We start from the raw sequence: 20,568 nt of genomic DNA, 5'->3' as shown, positions 1-20,568 counted from the left end.
GTCAGGTAGCTTGGATTTGGGTTAGAGTTAGGGTTAGAGTTTGACCTGTAGTTTCCTCACTCACGTGCAGCCTGAACTTGAAAACTCTTACCTTATATTTCGACATCTTGTGGCCTTTGAGGTGTCTCAAAAGGAGAAAACTCTTAAGAGGAAAGGACCAATATTTTACTTGGTCTGATAGTGGTAGTACAAGGGGGAATGACTTCATCCTGAATTCCCCTCTTTTAGTTTAGATGTTAGGAAGAAATTCCTTCCTCGGGGCAGTGAGGCGCTGGCACAGCTGTCCAGAGAAGCTGTGGTGCCCCATCCCTGCAGGTGCTCAAGGCCAGGTTGGATGGGGCCTAGGGCAGCTGAGCTGCTGGGGGGCAGCCCTGCCCATGGCATAGGGTGGGCTGTGTGGGATTTATGGTCCCTTCCAACCCGAGCCATTCTGTGGTTCTTTGATATGGTATGATTCTATGACTCGCAAATGTGTTGAGGTTTGGTGCTCCTGTCTTTCCGCCCCGTGGTGCGGGGATGAGTGTCAGACACCCCTCATACTTTGCCAGAGCGTTCCTATGGAATGAAATGGGAGACTTAAACAGGAAAATAGGATTCTCAGTAGTCAGTACTGTTTGTCTGAGGTGGCCAATAAAAAAAAAACAAACCCTAGCAGCTGGAAAGGAGCATTTTCTTTTCATCTGACAAACATGTAATGCCAATGCAGGAGTCCTGTTGAGAAGGAGCACACAGTGGGAATCTTCTTCAACAGTGAGTGTCCTTGGTGGGCTGCCCTTGCTGTCCTCAGCTCGTGGCTTTTTTCCCTTAAGATTGAGTGATTTTGGCCATTAGTGCAAATGTGATGGGTTAATATTCTCTGAGGCTGAAAATGGATGGCCGTGGTGGGAGAGCAGTCGTCTCTCCCGTGTCACTCTGCTGACAGGCTAATCCTTCTCTTGCCAGTCTCTGATGTAACTTAATTAATTTTAGTGGAATTACTCCTGATCTATAATTAAGCGAGAAGGAAATTGAACTGGACAATGTGAGAAGCTTCCTGTGTTGTTGCTTATCATTATGAAGAGAAATGGAGGACTCTGCATTTCATTAGTGCCAGGCTTTCACCTTGAATGTGAAATCCCCTTAACGAAGCACTACTTCAAAAAAAAAAAGTGCCTGGATCTGGCGTCTGAGCTTGAGTTTGCCTTGTTCTTTAGCTAATTACATAAGAGTGGTTGTAAACTGATGAGGATGTCAAAACTGCGTTGCAAACCGCATCCTTATTATTATTTTCTTTCTAAGAAGCACTGCACTAATATCCCCAGTACTCAAGTCCTTGCATCTGCCTGTGCTTCTCTGCCCACCGTCTTTTGGGTTTACTCTATTGTACCTTAAATATGCATACAGGGTAGCCCGTGTTTTACCTAGGATTAAGAACTGTTAGGGATTGTCAGTAGACCCTTTGCTTGCTATTGCAATACAGGAACTAGCAGTGTGATGACTTCTGGACCATTTCTGGTGCCCCCTATTGGTACTTCTTAAAAAAAGCACTTAGTCTTCGTGGGAACGGTTCAACTCGAAGGTGAAGGTATGAGGAGCAGCTCAGGTTGCTCAGTTTTTTGGGCCCAGAGCAGAGGAGCTGAGGGGAGTCCTGACGGCGGCTGCAGCTCCTGACAGGGAGCGGAGGGCAGCGCTGAGCTCTGCTGTGTGTGACAGCGACAGGGCCTGAGGGAACGGCATGGAGCTGTGTGAGGGGAGGGCAGCTGGGGGTGAGGGACAGGGGCTGCAGCACAGGGCGGTGGGCATGGAACGGGCTGCACAGGGCACAGCTGCTGGAGTTCAAGGGCAGTTTGGATGTTTGGACAACTCTTAAAATGGGAAGCCACCACTCGTTTTTGAAGTTAAATATGAAGAAGTGGCTGAAAGGGCTTGCAGGTTCTCTACGATTCTTCAGGGCTTATGAGGTGACAACTTTGTTGTCCTCAAGGGCATGCCAAAGGTAGTATCTCTGTGATTCCTCTTTTTTCTTGCGGGTGCTCCTTGTGTTAAGGTATTGCTGTTCTCCTTAGGCATCAGAATTACTTTTTCAAGTTCTTCAAATATTTGTCTTCTTTTTTTTAGGTAGCCATTTCTTTGTTACTGTATCAAAGTAAGTTTTAATACTCTTACTGCTTGAGAAATGTAAGGAGAATGTTCTGTGCGTTCCTCACACGTCATCTGTGCAAGGAAGCAAAGTGTATTTGGCCAAAGATTAAATAAAAAAATGACTTCGAGTATATAGTAGTATGAATTAGAGCCTGAAGAAAATTAAGTATGGCTGGCTGAGCCTGATGTCTGTATCCCAGAGTACTTGGTTTGCTCAGGGAGCATGCTGAGGAATTATTTAGCCTTTCTTGTTGTCTTAATTTTTGGGATAATTGAATTGGGACGTTACTAGTATTTCTTCTTGGGATATTAAAAAAAGAAGTTATTAAACATCTGTTGTTTTAAATTTTTAAGTTGATCTCTGTTGGAATTTTGTTAGCCTACTTTCCTAGGTGATGATTTCTGAAATTCGCCCACTGCCATCTCCCTGTTGAAAACAGTAACGCTTTCATGACCAAATACAGTCTCCAGTACTGAGTTTCTGATGGTACACTTTCTATATTAAAATACGTGCTTTAGTACAAATGCAATTACCTGCATGGATGAGAAATATTCACATGGTTAGTATAGTAAAATCAAATTGCTGAAATATGTCTTTAATCAGTCGCTGTGTATAAGAAACCACTTTTTAATACTTATTTTATTATTCTGTTTAAGAGAATTTAAATTAAAAAAAAAAAAAATCCAAGGAAAAAAACGTCAGGCTTTACACTAGTCCTTGTCTTTGGCTCCGTGTTTGCGTGACTATAATTACCTGCTTAAAACAACTGTAATTTAGTTTTTCTCATTTCACAGTAGGGCAGGATGAGCTATCAGTTCAGGGAGTGTTTCTGGCAATTCAGAATTTTCGGTGCTATTTGTAGCCTTCAAAATTGGAACATCCAAATGCAAAGTGTGTTCTCCTTTTGCTCTAGCCAGTATTATTTACACATAGGGGAATTCAGCTGATATGCTAGCATGTGCCAAGTCTGATCTTCATACTGTAAAGGGGGGAAAAAACAAATAGAACGTCGTTGCTTTCGGGTCAGTTGGTGTCTGTAACTTGAACATCTTGGTTAAAACCCTGCCATTTAAGGTCATATAAATTTTATTGTCTTTTTTTTTTTTTTTTAAAGTATATTTTTAGTTTAAGATTTGAAGGATTCTGTTGAGTATTGTGAAGCGATCTTTGAGTGAAGAAGTTGTTTCAAATTACCCTGGGCATAAAAACTTAAAAAATAAGCCAAAATATAAATAACAGTGTATGCACCCTAAAAAAAACCCAACACTGCCTCAGCTATCAGTAGCATCTAATGTTTTTGTCATGTTTAAAATGCACCCTTTTTTTCCCTAACCTTGTCCAATCAGAATTTTGTTTCTAATTGCTCCTTTTCAAAGAAGAAAGTTTTAGCAGTAGCTGTCCACTCCTTTATTATACAATTTGAGAGTAGGTCCTCTAAAATATGCTCTCAAAGGATGCTGATAGAGCAAGTGGGAAAAGAACAGGAATAAAATGGGCCATAGAAACGGTCAGAGGGCTGGAGCACCTCTCCTATGAAGAAAGGCTGAGGGAGTTGGGCTTGTTCAGCATGGAGAAGAGAGGGCTTTGGGGAGATCTCATAGCAGCCTTCCAGTACTTGAGGGGAGCTTATAAAGAGACGGGAGATCAACTTTTCACGGGCAGCGACAGGACAGGGGAGAAGGTCCAAGCCAGTCTGAGGTTCTAATAAACCTGCTAAGACTGCAACAAAGGCACTATAGATGAGCACTAGCTGAAGATGCAGTTGGTAGTTTGTCTGGATGACCTCATTTCTGTCATTGTTTTTGGACTGTAAATGGCTGACTCTGAAGTCAACCCCATGTCATTTATTGTTAGCTTATTCCTAATAAGTGATGAAATATTCATTTTGGTATATTCTTCTAAACAGTGTTAAATGCAAGAGTCAAAAGGAGCAAAGAGAAAAGTATGATGTTATTCTCAAGAAACAACTGATTCAGAACAAGACAGTCCTTAATGATGTGTCCTTTGAAGATGACCTGTGATTATAACCCACAGTTTTGCTGTCATTTAAGCTGCAGGGGACGTGTATTACTGTCTTGCTCAATTGATGAGATTGGATGGATGATTGAATGATGAGACTGCAAGCCAGGTCTTTAGCTTGTCAACTCATGCCTAATTCACAGTGACAGTGTGCATGCAAGGCGAGTGTCTGCATTCTGTCATATTTAAGCTTCTTGTGGTCTTCTTTCTGAATTAATGCTGTGGATGTTCCACATCTACTAGTGAGGAAGATGGCCATGCACAGAAAGAGTGAGTGGTTTCTGTATACTTAATATGAGGTTTTTTTCTTTGTTTGATTCTGATTCTTTTAGTGTTCTCATACAGAAATAAGTCCTATTGAAGTGCTACCTGTGAACTAAAATACTGAACTGCCTCAGGAAATGGCCTCTGTTTTTATGAAATCCATTTTCTGTTAACGTCCTAGTTTTGCAGTTTCCAAAGCTGCCTGAATCTGTTCTCTTCTTTTCCTGTTGATTGCCACACCTTTTTCTTCTATTCCTGCCCCTTCTCTCTTGCTTTGCTTTCCATTGCACAGATGTTTTCATCACTGGGTACTGTATTAATGAAAGTAATAAAGTGACACGATCAAGCCAAACTGCTGCTTGGAACTGACCAATTGACACATAGTTCTGTTTGGTAAAGCTGCTGAAATATTTCCAGTTATTTATGTTGATTTTTAAAATGTTCTGTTTTTATGGTAAGATTTCACCTCTACTGTTTAACAGAATCCTCATAACAGGAAAAGGGGAAATATCTGTCTGGACCTGCTGTTTGCTGACTGCACGTTAGAAAGAGCAAACATGAGAACGTCCAGCCTGAATCTCCCCTGGCACAACTTGAGGCCATAAAACGTCTCAGACTTGAGATGTCTGTGTGACTGCCTTACAGGAAGTGGATGTAAGGGGCAGGGTAGCAGGCAGTGTTCTGCCCTTTCCAAGTGTAGTGTGTAGAATAGTGTATCGAGCATACTGTGGTGTAATGGGAGGATGTATTTGATGTATCAAGATACGATTGTACCAATTTTCACAAGAGTTGCTTATATGAAAAATCTAGGGTTGCTGCAAAGGTATTTATTTTCCATGATTTCACAGAAAGAAAAGAGTTAAGTTTCTTTATTTTGACTCTTTATTCAGCAGTTGTTATTAGAACTGTAAAGTATAGTTGTGAAATGATCTGTTTTCGGGGTTTCTATCGCAGAATGCACATTGTAGCTCTTGAGATGATTTAATTTTTTTAGGGAAAGTTGGTTGCTTTTAAAAGATGTTCAAAGCAGAGGTTCCAATGCACCTGCAGACAGAAGTCTTAGAAGAGAGGCTTACTGAATCAAAGGAGAAAGTAATTCCTGTTAGGGCTGTGTTCAAAGACTTAAGACTTCTGCTTCTTAAGTAATATAGTACTACTTTTAAAATACAGGTTGTGTCATTATTGGCAAATTTGCAACCCAAATTAGGATCACAAACCATATGGAGAAGAGATTCACTATATGTCTGTGTCAGGATACTTTAATTTACAATCTTCATGCTTGCTTTAACAAGGATGAAATAATTGGCTGTTTGAAAATTAGCGGTGAGTTGCTGTCTTTGTTTTCTGTGCCTGTGTCAATCATGACAAGATGTTGGGGAGTTATTTCTTGTTTTAGTAAGTGAGCACATTATGCACAGTACACTTAAGAAGGCTTCAGAAGGTTGACAATCTTATCTAATGTGTCTACTATATTGGTGTATTGTGAAGTGAGTATTTTGTGCTGTTTGTGCATTTGCTTGTAAAGCATATGAAAAAGGACTCTCAAAAACTCAGTATTTTTGAGATACTTTCCAGAACTCACTGTTAGTTTCCATGATTTTCAGGCATAGAAGCCCAGCTGCCATTTCTGCTGGCTGTTACAAGGTTTTTGAAACATTTTGCTAGAAATATTTACATTATTTGAATAAAACCTGTGCTACCTTCTTAATATGGCATCAGTTGGCACTGCAAAAAAAAAGTCCAGCTTGTTTTGGTTTCTAGAAGTTGATACACAGAGCTGTGATATGGTTGTAGAAATAACAGAAGGGCAGAACTTTGTGGGAAGAGTCTGTTACAGTCCCTTTTACTTGACAAATGATTCAACTTTGTTCTGTTCACCGAAGTGTTTTCTGCCATCACCTTCAGCTCTAGTTCTGCAGTTGTGTTCAACTGGACCAATGCCATGGTATGGCGATTTGCTCCCGTTTTCTTTGCCTTGGCTGAGGATGGCATTGGAAAGAATTGGTCTGGAACCCATTCAGTCAGGACAAGTTTCCTATGTTCTGTGACATTCTAGTGCATCATGCTCTGGGCCATTTGACCTTTATTCTATTGTACTTCCATGTTGGATTAGTCTGGTAGATCAGCAAATGCTGTATCTCTTCATTTTTTAGATTTCTTCTCTGTACTAATTTTGGGGGTGGACTTTCCACAGATTTTGGCAGGGGCACTGAAAAGTCATATTGCAATCTTTTCATTATTCACTTAACACTGGTTCTTGATGTTCCCTTTCAGAAACACTGTCGTGCTGCTTGTTCTTAACTCAGATGTATCACACCTGTAAAGTACACATTTGATTTGCAGGGAATTTTGTAGCAACTCAGGAGGTCAAAAGGCTCATGAAGTAGCTTTCAAACCAAGTCAACAGGAATTGTTGACTTGACAGTCCTACAGATATAACAACTGGTCCAAGTTGGTTTGAAAACCCCACACTGACTCCTGATATTTGAGGTAAGGGGTGGTTTCTTCCAGGCTCATTGGGAGACTGAAGATCTGGTGTAGAGGTGGTGTTGTGACTGCTTGCGGCTTGTATTTGCTGATACGAAACAGTTTGACATTTATGTGAGGTATTGAACTAGTGATTGCTCATATTTGGAAACATTTTTAAAATTATATAGATATGTTTCAGGTGAAAGCTTTGCTACTCTGCAAATTTGTCCCTCAGGTCCCAGGCCTGGGAGGCTGGTCCTTTCTGCTTGCCTGGAACAACCTCTCCTGTTCTCCTGTGCTTGGACTCTTCCTGAGCTCTTCTCAGCATCTGTTCCCCTGCTGCCTTTGCTGCCTTTTATTTTTTTGCCCAGTTCTTGGAGAAGTGATTCTTTTTTTTTTTTTTTTTTTTCCTTCTACTCAAAGCTTACATTATTACCTTCCATAAAATATGGGTCTGACAGTTCTGCTTCCCAGGGAATGTGAATGTGGGATGATGTGGAATATTTGTCCTAGTGGTTAGAGGAGAGTGTGGAGAGTTCAGTGCAATTGACAGTTCCTGTTAAAAAGGAAATTCACTTTGTGAGGGAAGATTTTTCTTCCACAGTTTGAGCTTTTCCCTACCATATGGGTAGGTAGGAATAGTTTGCCAAATGTGCGATAGTTACATAAAACATGCTACATATGACAGATACAGAAAGGATTGTAATAAATGACTTCTTTGCACTTCTGCCCTGAAAAAAGCTAAACAAAATGTTAATACCAAGCCCATCAGATTTTCTTTTCCTCTTTGGGGATCCTTTAACATAGTGTGGAAACTCTGGCTGTGAGCATAGGCTAACAATGGCCGGATCTGTTTGAGAGCTTTCTACTAGGCCAGGGTCAGGTACAATGCTATTTCAAATAGCAGTTTTCTTTTTCTTTTCTTTTTTTAAATTTAACTAGCTATTAATACTTCTGGGAAATTATGGCCTATACCTCATGTCCATTTCCAGTTCTGCATCTTCTGTAATCCAGGGACACCAGACACTGCTTGAAGTACTCAGATTTTTTGTCTTCTACCCTCTTTTTCTCTTTTCTGTTTTTAAAGCTGTATTAGTTTTCTGAAGGATAAGGTCAAATTATAAAAAAAAAAAGCGAAGTTGTACTTAGGAACTGGGGATTACTTTGCTTCACTGGAAATATTTAGCCAGGTTGATGGTTTGGAAATATTTTCATGAGAGCTGCTTTGAGCTGAAAGTTACTGAGAAAAGTTCCATAAAAATAACTGTGAACACCAGTTTATGACAAAGTCATTTCTGGCAGCCTTCAGTTTAAAAAGAGTAAAAACTTTCCATAACGGTAAGAAAGGAAGAATTATTGATCAAAGTGATCCACAGTTTTTGGCAAGTTGAAAAAAAAAGAAAGAATAAAGCATTTAGATCCCCCTCCCCTCCGCAGTGAGTAGTTCATTTTAATTCAACTTTTCTTCCATATCCTTTATAAGAATGGCATGGAGGAACGGAGGATGGGAAGGAGACACTTATTTCTGTTTAAAATTGGTTCCGCAGTGTGGAAATTTGGCAGCACATGTGGAAACTAAGCAAAACTGTCTGCAGAACTCTCTGCTTCTCCATCTAATGAAACTAACAAGCAGGCTCAAATAAAGCGAGGTTGTAATGACGATGCCACCTTTTGTTGAATTTTTTTGGAACGTTGCTTCCTTGGTCTTTCAGCTTGTTGGAAAATCAGTTGTCTGGTATGAGATGTACTGTAAATAGAGGATGCTGGTGCTTGTCTGTGCCCTGTGCTCTGCAGACCTCCAGGCCATGTGCCAGTGAATGTGAATGAGTTAGGTACAAGGAGCCTAAAAAGCAAAGTATTAAAGATGCAGAGGTCTTACAGGTAGAGCTAGCATGAATGAATAGGGTATTTTTATGTAAGTCCTTGCAGATTTCAGATGAAGTCTCAAGTGAGTCTCAACTCTACGCAAGTCAGATCTTTTTAGCATTCAGGTGGGAATACCCACGCTCTCAATGATGTGCCAGCAGGAGACAGATAGGAAAGGAGGTTACAAGGACACGGTTCACTGTGCCAATAACTTAATGATCAGCAAACATGAGCCAATGTGGGGATGGAAATGAGCCTGTTAATTCGGTGAAGAACAGTAGAAACTTGCACAGGCAGAAGCCAGTCAGAAAGTGTTCTGATGCTCTGCAGTTGCCAGCAGTCCCATGCATCTGCCAAACTGCAGTAGTTTTCTTGTGTCCTTGCTTTTTATTCCTGAGGTCAAAGACTGTTACAAAAATGAGTAGGGTATTGTCTTCATGGAAAAGTTACAAGAGAAGTTGTTGTTACTGTGCGTTTCCTAAGTCTTAGTCATACATGAAGCTCATTAGAAAGGGAGAGTTTAGTGGTACTTCGCATTCCCTGGCTAAATTGGCTTTAAAGTAAGGAAATGCCTGTGGATCTTTTAAAATCAACCCAAAACCAAGAACAACAACAAACACACTGTAAAATTATATTACTTTATTCCCTGCAGATTATTTGCTGCAGGAGGAGTCAGCTTTTCTGTTATGAAAGGAAGTGACAACTTTCAAACTTGGTGAAGCCTTTTGAGAGGGATGAATGTGGAAGTGGATAGGAAGATCTGGAAGCTGTTCAGAGGCTTTTGACAGTATAATGTAAGGAAGGTAAACTGTGCTTGCAGGAGGGTCACGTTATGGACTACTACGTTATTCGAAAGTGGGAATAATGAGGATGAAATAAATGGTCCATTCCAGCAGGTCACAGTATGGTTGGGATGGTTGGTGTACTCAACATCTAAAGGGGAGAGAGGCTAATCGGTGAAGAGAGGTACTTTGATGATGATCTTTACTTGTTCGTGATAGTAAGGTTGGAGTGAGCCATAAAAAATTGGAGGAATGCCTGACAAGACAGTGTGGCCAGACAGTAGAATGGTAAACGGCAGGTAAAATTTAATGCACATAAATGGGAAGTGATCTACAGGGAGGAAAATAACTGCAGTTCCACTGAAAAGTGATGAGCTTTGAGCTGACTGTTAGCATGCATGAGTCAGTTATGAGGTTTTTGATAAACAGTGTAAAACCAACTCAGTGCTCTACACTGATGAGAAAAACAAATCACATGTTAGGCATTACTAATAAAGGAACAGAATAAAACAGACATTATCAATATTGCTGCTGTATAAATTAATTGCTCCCCAGAATCTTGAGTAGCATGTGCAGTTCCTGCCTCCTCAGCCCAGAGATGATACATTAGGCTGGGAAAAATTTGGAGAAAGCAGCAGTTGTAAGAGATGCAGAAAGGCTTATGCACAAAATAAATTGTGTCGCTTTATCCTGGGAAGAGGAGACGTTGAAGTATTCTTGAGGTCCGTGTTATTGTGAGTGAGAGGGTGGACAGGTGTGGTTGTTCCCAAACAAAGAGAGGTGGATCTTGTTGATATGGTGCACCAAGCAATATTGTGTTTGCTGGAAGTTTACTTTCTGACACTTCATGCTCGAAAAAGAAAAAAATCAACATTTTTTTTCTGTGATCATATGTGCTATATAATGCATAGGTGCACTTTTAAACGTGTTTTCTCTGGTCTTCTGTAGTTTTTTGTTGTCTGTTATTTCCTGCTGCAGGTAACTGTCACAGGCCTATAAGGAAGAGTGAGATTAGCTCACTTGGCTGTATTAAGTGACTTTGCTGTAGTACAGAATTATTATAATCCTTTCTTTTAATGTGTGAAGAATCAGTTTTATTTTTTCTTTTGCTGCTCTGCTTCCTCTATTACTTCAGAGGATGCAGTGCCTTTAGCTGGGTTTTAAGAACAAGTCATGGATTTAGTTTCTAGTAATTGTCTCTACTATTCCCTTTGTCCCTAAGAAATAACTCTCAGCGTATTTGAAAACGTCAGCTGTGCACATAGAGGTAGTCTGATTTCTAATGGTGTGGTTTTGCTGAATCCTCACTGAGGCTCCGTGCCCTCTTTAAGCACGCATCTGCTTATTAAAGGCAGTGGTGAGATTGTGCCATAGCCCCAGACATGGCTTCCTCCTTCCCAGAAAGTTGCCAGCTTCTTCTTGAGTGGTCTTCCTCTAAACACTGCTGATGAAGTATCACGTCCCAGGTCCCATAAAAGCAGTTGTTGGTTCATAGAAAGCTGGGAGCTCTCTGCTTCAGCATCTTTATCCTGACAGTCTAGCTTGTTTTTCCGAGTAGACCTTTCCTAGTTGTGGGACTTAAGCCGTGTGTTGGTGAAGCTGCATGTCTTCCACTGAAAGCAGAGGAGCATTGAGAATGTGGAAATGTTTTGCTGCAACCTCCTGTAACTCTTCCAGCTGGGCGAACTTCTTCCGGAGGTGAGTCAGGTTGGTAGCAACGTGTATTGTAATATGCAGCAGGTGCCAGTTTTGCACTTGCTTTATGTGCTTTGTGTTTGTTTTTTTTTTTTTTTAACTCCTCCATCTGCAGTTTCTGCACTAGAAATGTTCACCATCATCCATAGCTGCCAGGGACCATGGCCTGGCCTCTTGCTCAGGCTGTCACATCCTTGCTCTTTGTGCTTTGTCTAGCCTGGGGATTTTGGTTTCATGGACCAGCTGGAAAGCTGGAACATACATGCATCAGTGTCTGTTGCTCACTGAACCTTACCTAAGTTCTTTCACACAGCAGCTCTGCCACTGGTGTTTCCTCTCAGAGCAGTGAAACCTTCAGTCACTTTTATTCCAGTGGGCACTTTCTTCTAGGAAACCTCCCTCTTCATAGATTGACTTGCAGAGTGGTTTGTCCGTAGAAAGAATCACAAAGTGGTTTGGGTTGAAAGGGACCACCCAGCCCACCCCGTTCTGTGGGCAGGACTGCCACCCAGCAGCTCAGCTGCCCAGGGCCACATCCAACCTGGCCTTGAGCACCTCCAGGGATGGGCCCAAATCGTTTTCAGATGTGCAGTATTTGGTGTGGTATTTTGGTGCACTTGTGTGTAATGTTTCTCTTCTGAAGTGAGAGCCCACTCTTGGGAAGGTTCTGAACACAACTGCAGGGCAAGCGCAAATACCAAAGTTTAGTGGGAGCCCAGGTTTCCTGATGGTAACTTGTTGTGCTAACAGCAGATTCATTTGTTTCCTAATTAATCAGAAAGAGTGTTCTTTTTATTTCAGCCATCTGGAGGAGAGCATGTTGTTTAGCTTCTTGCTACTGCAAATTGGAGCTACACAGGAAAAAGGATGTTTCAACTTGTGTTTTTGGCTTGTTTTTCTAGGTTGAGTCAGTGCAGAGCACATTAAAACATACAGTAGTCAGCTGCAAAGTTCATCTCTCAAGGACTGTGAAAATGTAACTGAAATATCCTTCCCCAAAAGACAAGAAAATATCGACTGCTTAATTGCTTATTATTACTTCTTTTGTTCCGTGAAATCAATTGTCAGATAAAAACGATGTTTCCTCAGCGAACTGCAGAACGGTTCTCGGATGCCACATCTGTTAGTTTGCCATAGAGAACGCTGAGCGTTGCTTTTGCGTTTCTCCTTTGGATTAATGTTGGGAGCATTTTGCCTGTCACACGATTTGTTGAGCGTGCCATTATCTCATAGCTCCTCACTCGGATATTAAAACATTGCGTTCTGCTCTCCAGAAGCCGCCCCAGCTCAGCCTTCCTTTGGAAGCTGTGTTATTCGCATAGAATACTTTCCAAGGCGCAGACTGTCCCTATGTGATGTTTACTGTATTTTTGCCTTGGAGCCAGCAGATTTTAGTACAAACTTGCCTGGGGGTGGCCTTGTCCTATTTTCCTCTTAGATGGTTCTGGCATTTATAGAGCTTGGGAGATTGTGCTTCTGAATTTTCCAGTCTGAAGAGCCCGAGCCAAAACAGCAGGGGAGATAGCAAACCTGTACGTTGTTTGGCTTACGGCAGCTGGGCCTGTTTTTCCTTTGACCTAAAGCAATGGCAGATTTTCTTGGGTTTGGTGTGGAGGAGGGGGAAACGAAGGTGAGGAACGATGCGTGAGGAAAATTGCTTTCTCTCTTTGCTTTGGAAAAGCAGCCTTTTTTTTTTTTTTTTTTTGTTTTTAAATTATTACCTCTGTTCCTTTTTTTGCACCTTTAAGTGCAAAAAAGCCCCGAGTTGATTTTATATCGCAAGTAGGATTTTTTGGGGGGTGTAATTTATGAATAGTGATTACTGATGAGAAGAGGAACAGTGCTTTGCTTTAATATTGCATTAGCATTTTGAGCAACAACCTCTTTTTTGTTGATGTACCATTGCGCCTGCAGAGTTGACTTTTTCGTAAGAGGACTGGCTCCTCTGGGCTTGTTAGTGACGTTCAATAGCTTCCCACCACACTGTATTTTCTTTATGTCTTGGTCAGTGGGAAAAAAAGTCCCCAAAACAAACCTCTTGCCAATTAGTGCCCAAAGCCTCTGCTGGGGAATGAACTTTGCTGAATGAATGTGGGAAAATTGGAAATACCCTGCAGATGGTGGCTCAGAGAATATAGCACTCATTTTCAGAGAGCCTTTGTTGTCTGTAAACACTTTCTCCTCAGTCTTCTCCTCTAAATGAGGCTTCCTGTGGAAATAGACCTCACTGTCTGCCTTTTACTTGTCCTGCTCTTACGTTTAGCAACAGATGTTTTGGTTAAGTTTTGCATTTTTGTAATAGTTATTTAGTTGTTCCGCTGAGTGATTTTATTCATGAAGGAATGCTTCTTCATGTGATTGTGTGATTCCCAAGCTTATGAATTCCAGGAGTGTAGGAAAGTTTCCTAAAAAAAAAAAAGTTGCTGAGAACAACAGCGTGTGGCGAACCTCACCACATGTGCGAAGCAGAATGCAAAGTTGTATTGAGCACTGGGGACTCATCCTGATGAAGCCGGATCCAAAAGCATCTTTACCAGCTTCAGAGTGCAAATGCTTTTCCAGAGGGAGAATTTTCCCAATTGGCAACTATCCATAGTTTTCGTGTCTCGGTCTCCATCTGCAGTCCCCTCTGAGTTCCTCAGAGACACGCACGAATGACATTCCTACCCACGGGGAGATGGACCCGTGCATGGGTGCGTAACCCGAAGAGTGGCAGAATGCTGATCATCCAGACTCTGAAAGAAAAAACACTGGCAAGGGATTCTTGAACTGTCATGAACATCCCCTACTGTGTTTTCTATCACTCCTCGTCTTGTTGTTTTTTTTTTCCCCACTAAATGTAATGATTCCCATAGCCTGTCTACTGGTATTTAATACTTCTGCTGTTGTATACAGGAACAGATTTCCTTTCCCATGCTGAACTCACTGAGAGAGGCTGTCATCGCTACTTACTAGTTTCTGTCTTCTTTCAGTGTCCTCAAGAACATCTTCCTTAACATTAAGTAGCAGATCTGGTCGATTCTCTGTTGATATTAATTGCTGCATAATGAAGTGCCCTTGAAAGTCAGTTATGTAAACGAGCAGCCTTGAGCTGGCCATAAGAACAATGCTGGCTTGGTCTTTAATTTAATAATTGGGGAATTGGAACATAAAGCAGTTCTTTAAATCTGAAATTGGATAGAGTCATATTTTTATTAGCCAAATTCTAATTGGGTGAACCATGATTAATCATTGGTTTAAAATTCAGTTTAGGTTTACTTTGCGTGCAGGCAAAGACTTCAGACACTGTTGTGAATTAGGAAGAACTTATGTCCAGTTGCCTTAGGTATTTTAGTCGATTATTTTGAAAAAAGTTGGTCATTAGTTGTAAAGACCAAGTAGTCCTTCTTGCGTCTGTTTTCTTCCCTTCCTGCTTACCTTAGTTGTGATAGAAATTACAGTTCTTCCGTAAAAATTCCTTGGGTTTTCCTGAAGACACATCATATCTGAGCCTTTTGGCCTATTAGAAAGTCTGTGAATTTTAGACAGTAGAGGGCTGTTACATCATCTGGATCGTTCTGTCAGCTCAGGTAAAGTCTATTCATTACTGCATACAATACCTGCATACTGGTGGATGCAGAGTTATTTGCAAATACAGCCTTGGCAGACCTCCTCTGGAATTCTGAACGGGTTTTCCAGCTAGACTTAGTCATTTTTTCCCAAATGTCTTGGCATAGCTGATCACTCAGGAGTGACATATGGTAGAAACATGCTCTGAGGGACAAGTCTCCCGGATGGCGCGCAGCACCACACAAGATAGACAGATGGTGGCTTATTCAACCTTGGAAAAAGTTTAATCCTACATATTGGCAAGGAGGCCTGGGTACTGAGAGAGGCGCACACATGCCTGTGAAATCTGAGGCAGAGCTTTTGCAAATTTGCTTGCTGTTACTGGAAGAGCTAGAAGGATCGAGGTGGCTTTATACAGCGTAAATATCTGCAGAGCTGCATGTTCAGTGCTGTCGAGAAAAAGTGAAGTCCCTTAGAAACATGGAAATCCCAGAGCTGGCTGAAGGCTGCAGAAGATAAAGTTTGCTGAAATTTCCACAGCTGTTTTTAGACTTCAGACATCTTTATTCAGAGTTATTGAGTGCTGAACCTAAGCGCCAATAGCTTCTTATTAAATGAAGTTTTGAATGGAAGAAAGGGTAATTCTGTGTTTTTCATGGGTTTTAGTTATGTTGCTGTTGGTTTTGTAGAATGTATTAAAAGCACTTGACAGCACAGAAAATAAAACCTTCCTTTCAGTTTAGTAATATTAAGGAAATTTGAGTTCTGCAGGTTACAAATCTAAATTAATGGCAGAAAATGCAAATGGCATGTTATAGTTCTGTGTAAAGAAGAGCACTGGGCCTGTCGCTTAAATATCTTTGTAATTAAGGCAGTGATCTCAAAGGGAAAAATGAACCCTTGGTACGTTCTGTAGAGATACTTAAGAAAGAACACGTCTGATTTGAAGTCTTTCAGGAACTCCAGTAGTGATTGATCTTCTGAAGTCAGCACAGTGTTCTGTAGCAATTTTGAAAATGCTGACCCACTGAGAACAAGAAGGATTGTCTACCATCCATGTTTTTCACTTTTTCCTGTAGGTCACGCTCAGTATTCACAACCAGAAGGAAGAAGAAGAATCTCCTGACTCCCTGGACATCAAGGATATCGCTGTGTTATATTGGGTGAGTTTAAACTACGCAAGACTTTTCTTTCTGAAACACTTTTAGAAAGGTAAACACAATTCAGACAAACCAATCTTTTGTAGTAGGGGTATACTGTAATCAAATTAATCTCATAACTTTTCTGCCTTATCGCAGCGTGATCTTTTTGATAGGTATTTTGTTGCAGTCATATATATGCATGTTTTGGTGGTAGTTATTCATATGCATAATTGTAACTAAACCTTACTACTAATTTTTAGATAGTGAAAGATTTTGATGTATGAGTCCTGAGATTTTCTGTGGAAATATATGGATCTCGAGGAAATCTCTCAGGTGAAAGACGTGAGGAAGTGATTTGCTCAGAGTAGTCAGTGTATTAGTAATTATTTGCTGGAATCTGGAAGACCCAGTTAATATTACTGTTTTACCTACAAAAAATAAGTCTTGAAGATGAGCCTCCTAGATGCCGAATTGTTAAATCAGTTGGCAGTGAGTGACAAGCGGTGTAGTGTCAGAGCTTGAGAGGCAGCTGCAAAGAGGGAAGAGAATAGTTCAGTGACCTGTTTAGGATACGCATGAAAGAAATAAAAGGCACCAAATTCCCGCTTTCAGCTGAGGGTGCTTTTGTGTAATATGATGATATGCTTACTTTGAGTCAGATGGACACAAATATTCAGTCTTCCTGAGAACCTTTCAGGTACTTACTTTCTTGTTACTCTTTATTTTGCTGTGCTCCCTTGTAAGAAATGATGACCGTATCATAGCTGAGCCCGAACGATGGCCACAATTGCAGTAGAACTAGAGCAGTCTCCCTGATTTTATTTTTTGTTTTCCAATTTTAGCACTAAGACAGTACAAAGTTGAATAATTAAACTTTGTGCTGAAGTGCACAGTCAGCAAAATATGACAGATACCAGTGTGCTCCCAGCCTAGACCCTGCTAAGTTTACTTAGAAACCACGCACACGAAGTGAGTAGTTTGGTCACCTGTCCAGCCCCTTTTGGCAGAGTTGTGGCTTGCTGTCACAAAGAGTGCCTGTGGGCCTTTCAAACATCGTTTATTTGTGAGAGCTACAATCTGATGAGATGATTAATATTCTGCAGATCCACGGCTGGCATCTTTTTGACACAGATCTGAAGTTCAGACTTGGAAGTACCTGAATCCCATGGAATTTTAAGCTATGCTTCATGGATTTGCTGTTTCTATAATTCATAGGCTAGATGTGATCGTATCACTGTTGAATTGCTGAACATCAGTGTGTGTGAACGGGCCATCTGCTGTCAGGGCTGAGTCTTGCATCTCTCCACCCAGTGACAGCAGAGGTCATTAAACCGTGGTGACTCTCACTCGAATGGGAGTGGTTTGAGGTAATATGGATGTGGGGGGGGGTGGAAAAAAAGCTCACATCAGATCTCATTGTTCTTCATGCTGTAGTAATGGATGTGTGGAGGACTAAAGTGGAGAAAGGCGGAGATTGGAATAGGAGACTGGATTCTCAGTAATATGTAAAAGGTTTGGATGTGTGAGAGGAGCAAAGACTGTCTCTTGTATCAGGGGTTTTGAGTTAATTATGAGAACAGATGAAGCATGGAAAAACTGTCTATGTAGGAGAGAAGCAGCCTTCAGGATTTGAAAGGGAACCTGCATACAGTTGGACTTTTTTAGAGGGTTTTGATCCTTAAGCACTGAGTGGCAGAAGAACTGAGATATGAAATGTGTACAGTCTCATTTTGTCAAGACTTGCGTACCTTGTGCTCTTCACAATTGAAGAGTGAATGTTCTTTTGTTTTGTTTTGTATTTTTTTTTTTTTTTTTTTTAACTCCTCCAAAACTTCTGTGTGTTTTGCTTCAGCCACTGAATATCCTAGAAATGCAGAATACCCACTGGCTGACCCAACGGTCACTGCTGTTTAAGTGCCTGAGAAGTTTGGGCAGGATGTGGGGTTAATGCTAGCCAGGGATCCCCTGTCGCTTTGCTCTGCCAGGACTGCTGCTTTGGAGATGGGGTAATCAATAGGAAAAAGTAGAATGCAGAAAGTAAGAAAAAGATATGGCAGGGAGATAAGTGATCCAAACTGAAGGAAACTCAGAAGATGGTTAGGACAGGACACAACTGCACATACAGCAGGGGGAATTCTACCATGCTAGTTCCTGCTACCTGCTGTGGGACTGTTGAGAGAGCCAATGCAGTCAAGGTTGTGTTGAAACTTTTCAATCAGAATTGAATATTTTGCTGCATGCCTTGAGGAATACCTATAGTCCTTATTGCAGCTGATTCTAAAATGTGTTTTTAAGTGGTGTAGCCAAACGAGGAAGGAACAATTCATTCAATGAGTAATCTGGTGGTGGTAAGTGTGAAGTTGTCATTGTCATCTTTATCTTTTTCTTTCCTTCTTGAGAGGTGTTTGGAGATGTTATTTCCTAATTTAGGACTTAATCCGTTCCTCTCCCCATCCCCTGCCCTGAAACCATCTGAAACCCTAGGCTGAGCTGTGCACTTCAACTGATGTGCCTCAAAGTCCTAAATTCGGGTACAGCTGAAAATGGCTGCAATCACTTTTATGCTTTCTGTCCATCCCCCTTTGTTCCTTCTCCCTCCCTGTTCCCCTTGTGCTCGCTTGCTCTCTCTTTAGTTTAACACAGTTGAACAGCAGTGAAGTGTAAAATGTGCTTTTGCCAAGGTCAGTTTCTTGTGATTACTCGCCTGTGGCAACTTATGCCAGTTGCAACAGACTGAGTCTCAGCAGTCCACAAAGTCACACTGGTGCTTATGCAGAGGACACCCAGTGTAGGTTATAGTAAGTGTAGTTTGGAATAGCTTGCAATGCTGCTGAATTTTAGCAGCTTTATTTAACTCTTCTCATCTAGCTTGTGCATACTTCATGGTTTGGAATCTGTTCCACAAAGCAATAGATTGTCATCTTCTCCAGGATCCTTGAGGAGGAAGTTCGTGTTGTTAGAGGGTTTCTTACAGTGAGCTGCCTAACTTTCAGGAAGTATTCATAGGAGAAGATGCAATAAAGAATCACTGACACACTGCATTTTCTAGATGTTTTTTATATATATAAATTTTATTTGCTGGCTCTTGGAGAAAGTCATATCAAATTCTGCTCTATTTAAATTGGTAAAAGACAGAAGAGAAAATACGTGTCTGTGTAGGAAGAAGCATTATTGAAAAGTGTAAGAAGGCTTAAAACAATTGAGAAGACAGTGACAGAGCCTTTATTCCCCCTTTGAAAATGTTGCATATACTCAAAGAATTTTTTTTATTAGAACCTAATAAAGAATTTGCCTGCTGTGACAGAGGAAGGAGCATGAGATGCATGAACATCTGTTTTAGGAAATGGGAATTGTTGAATTCCCTTGTGTTGTGCATACTGAATTGAGTACCACTAGGTAAGAGACATTTGAGTAAACATACATCCCTTTATGAAAAAAATGTTATGTTCAGAACAGAAAAGTATGAACTTACTCTGTTAGTTTGCTCATTTGTGTTATTGTTGACTATGACTTTTTTCATTCTCAAATATGTACTTCCCGAAGAAGCACTTAGCTCTTGAGCTTTCTGATGCTGATTTTGAGGTTACCTGTCCATCACACCTGATTACTAGAGAGGGGAAAAAATAATCTAGGTGATCAACTGAAGGGCTGGAGCTGAACTTCAGAGGCCTTTGAAATTCAGTTAAGTGCAGAATTTAATTGCGTAAAATTGATTATGCGTTTGATTCATTTTGAAGCTAGGTTTTGCTATATTAAACACTACTCTCACATTTGGCTTTGGAATGATTTTTGGAGTAAAATATTGAGTCAGCAACTGAATATTGATCTTGTAGAGCCCCGTACACAAGAATGTTCTTGTTAAGCTCATTGAAACCCCCGCAAAGAAAGGTGAGGACTGAGAAGTCATTTGAAACACTTTAAGAAGGGTTCGTCACGTATTTTCTGTTTAGCCTTGCTCTCAGGCTTGCACAAAGCATTTTTTGAGGCAGATGCTACTTGTCGCTTTTTTGCACACGTGGAAGACAATGGAATCAAGTATGTTTTGGACTGAAATTTGCTTATGTTTTGGACTGAAATTTGCTGTTCCATCCTGTATTCCTTTGTGTTTGATAACATTTATATTGGCTCAGCTCTTATGGAAGAATATGTTTTGATAGCTTTGTTCAGACTTTGTGAAGGCTGGGCTGTCTGCTTAACTTGTCTTAAACCTGGAAATTCATGGTGGAAATGGGCAGTGTTTTGTGTGACTGTGCTGCACAGGCATGTAGCCCTCGCTGTGATGCAGGTTGTCTTGCAGTTGTTTCAGAGAGAAAATGGAAATAAGTGCTTCCCTTAGGAAGAAACTAGCAGCAGAGAAGCGCAGCTGGTTGGTCTTCAGTCAGCTGAGTAGTGGACAAAAGAGTGTTCTTGGGTGCAGTGAAATAGATGAGCTTCATTGTCTGTGCTCACCAGAATTTATCCCATTCATTTAGTTTAGTCTTAAGGAACATGAGAAAAGGAAAGAACTACTCAGGAGGTTTTTTGGAACATTCTTTAAGGCATTCCTGCAGTGGTCTGCTAATGATACATGCTCAGAGCATCTCCTCCTTGTGGTTCTAGCACAAGCAAAAGGTTGCCCATCAGGACCGAAGAAGCCCACATGATTTGAAATCTCTCAAAT

At 40.9% G+C, this 20,568-nt stretch overlaps 1 protein-coding gene across 1 annotated transcript in view; it reads left to right on the top strand.

Moving 5' to 3' along the window:
* Positions 1–20,568, top strand: part of LDLRAD4 (low density lipoprotein receptor class A domain containing 4) — a 271,366-nt gene that overhangs the window by 24,973 nt on the left and 225,825 nt on the right. Inside the window, exon 2 of the mRNA XM_052704089.1 lies at positions 15,846–15,929. The gene's annotated coding sequence lies outside the window, so the exon portion shown is untranslated. The remainder of the gene's footprint in view (positions 1–15,845; positions 15,930–20,568) is intronic.

This window comes from Tympanuchus pallidicinctus, unplaced genomic scaffold (genome assembly GCF_026119805.1).
Source record: "Tympanuchus pallidicinctus isolate F22 unplaced genomic scaffold, pur_lepc_1.0 scaffold5, whole genome shotgun sequence".
Taxonomy (NCBI): domain Eukaryota; kingdom Metazoa; phylum Chordata; class Aves; order Galliformes; family Phasianidae; genus Tympanuchus; species Tympanuchus pallidicinctus.
The sequence above is the reverse complement of the archived record's forward strand: the minus strand, read 5'-3'. Positions and strand labels throughout refer to the sequence as shown.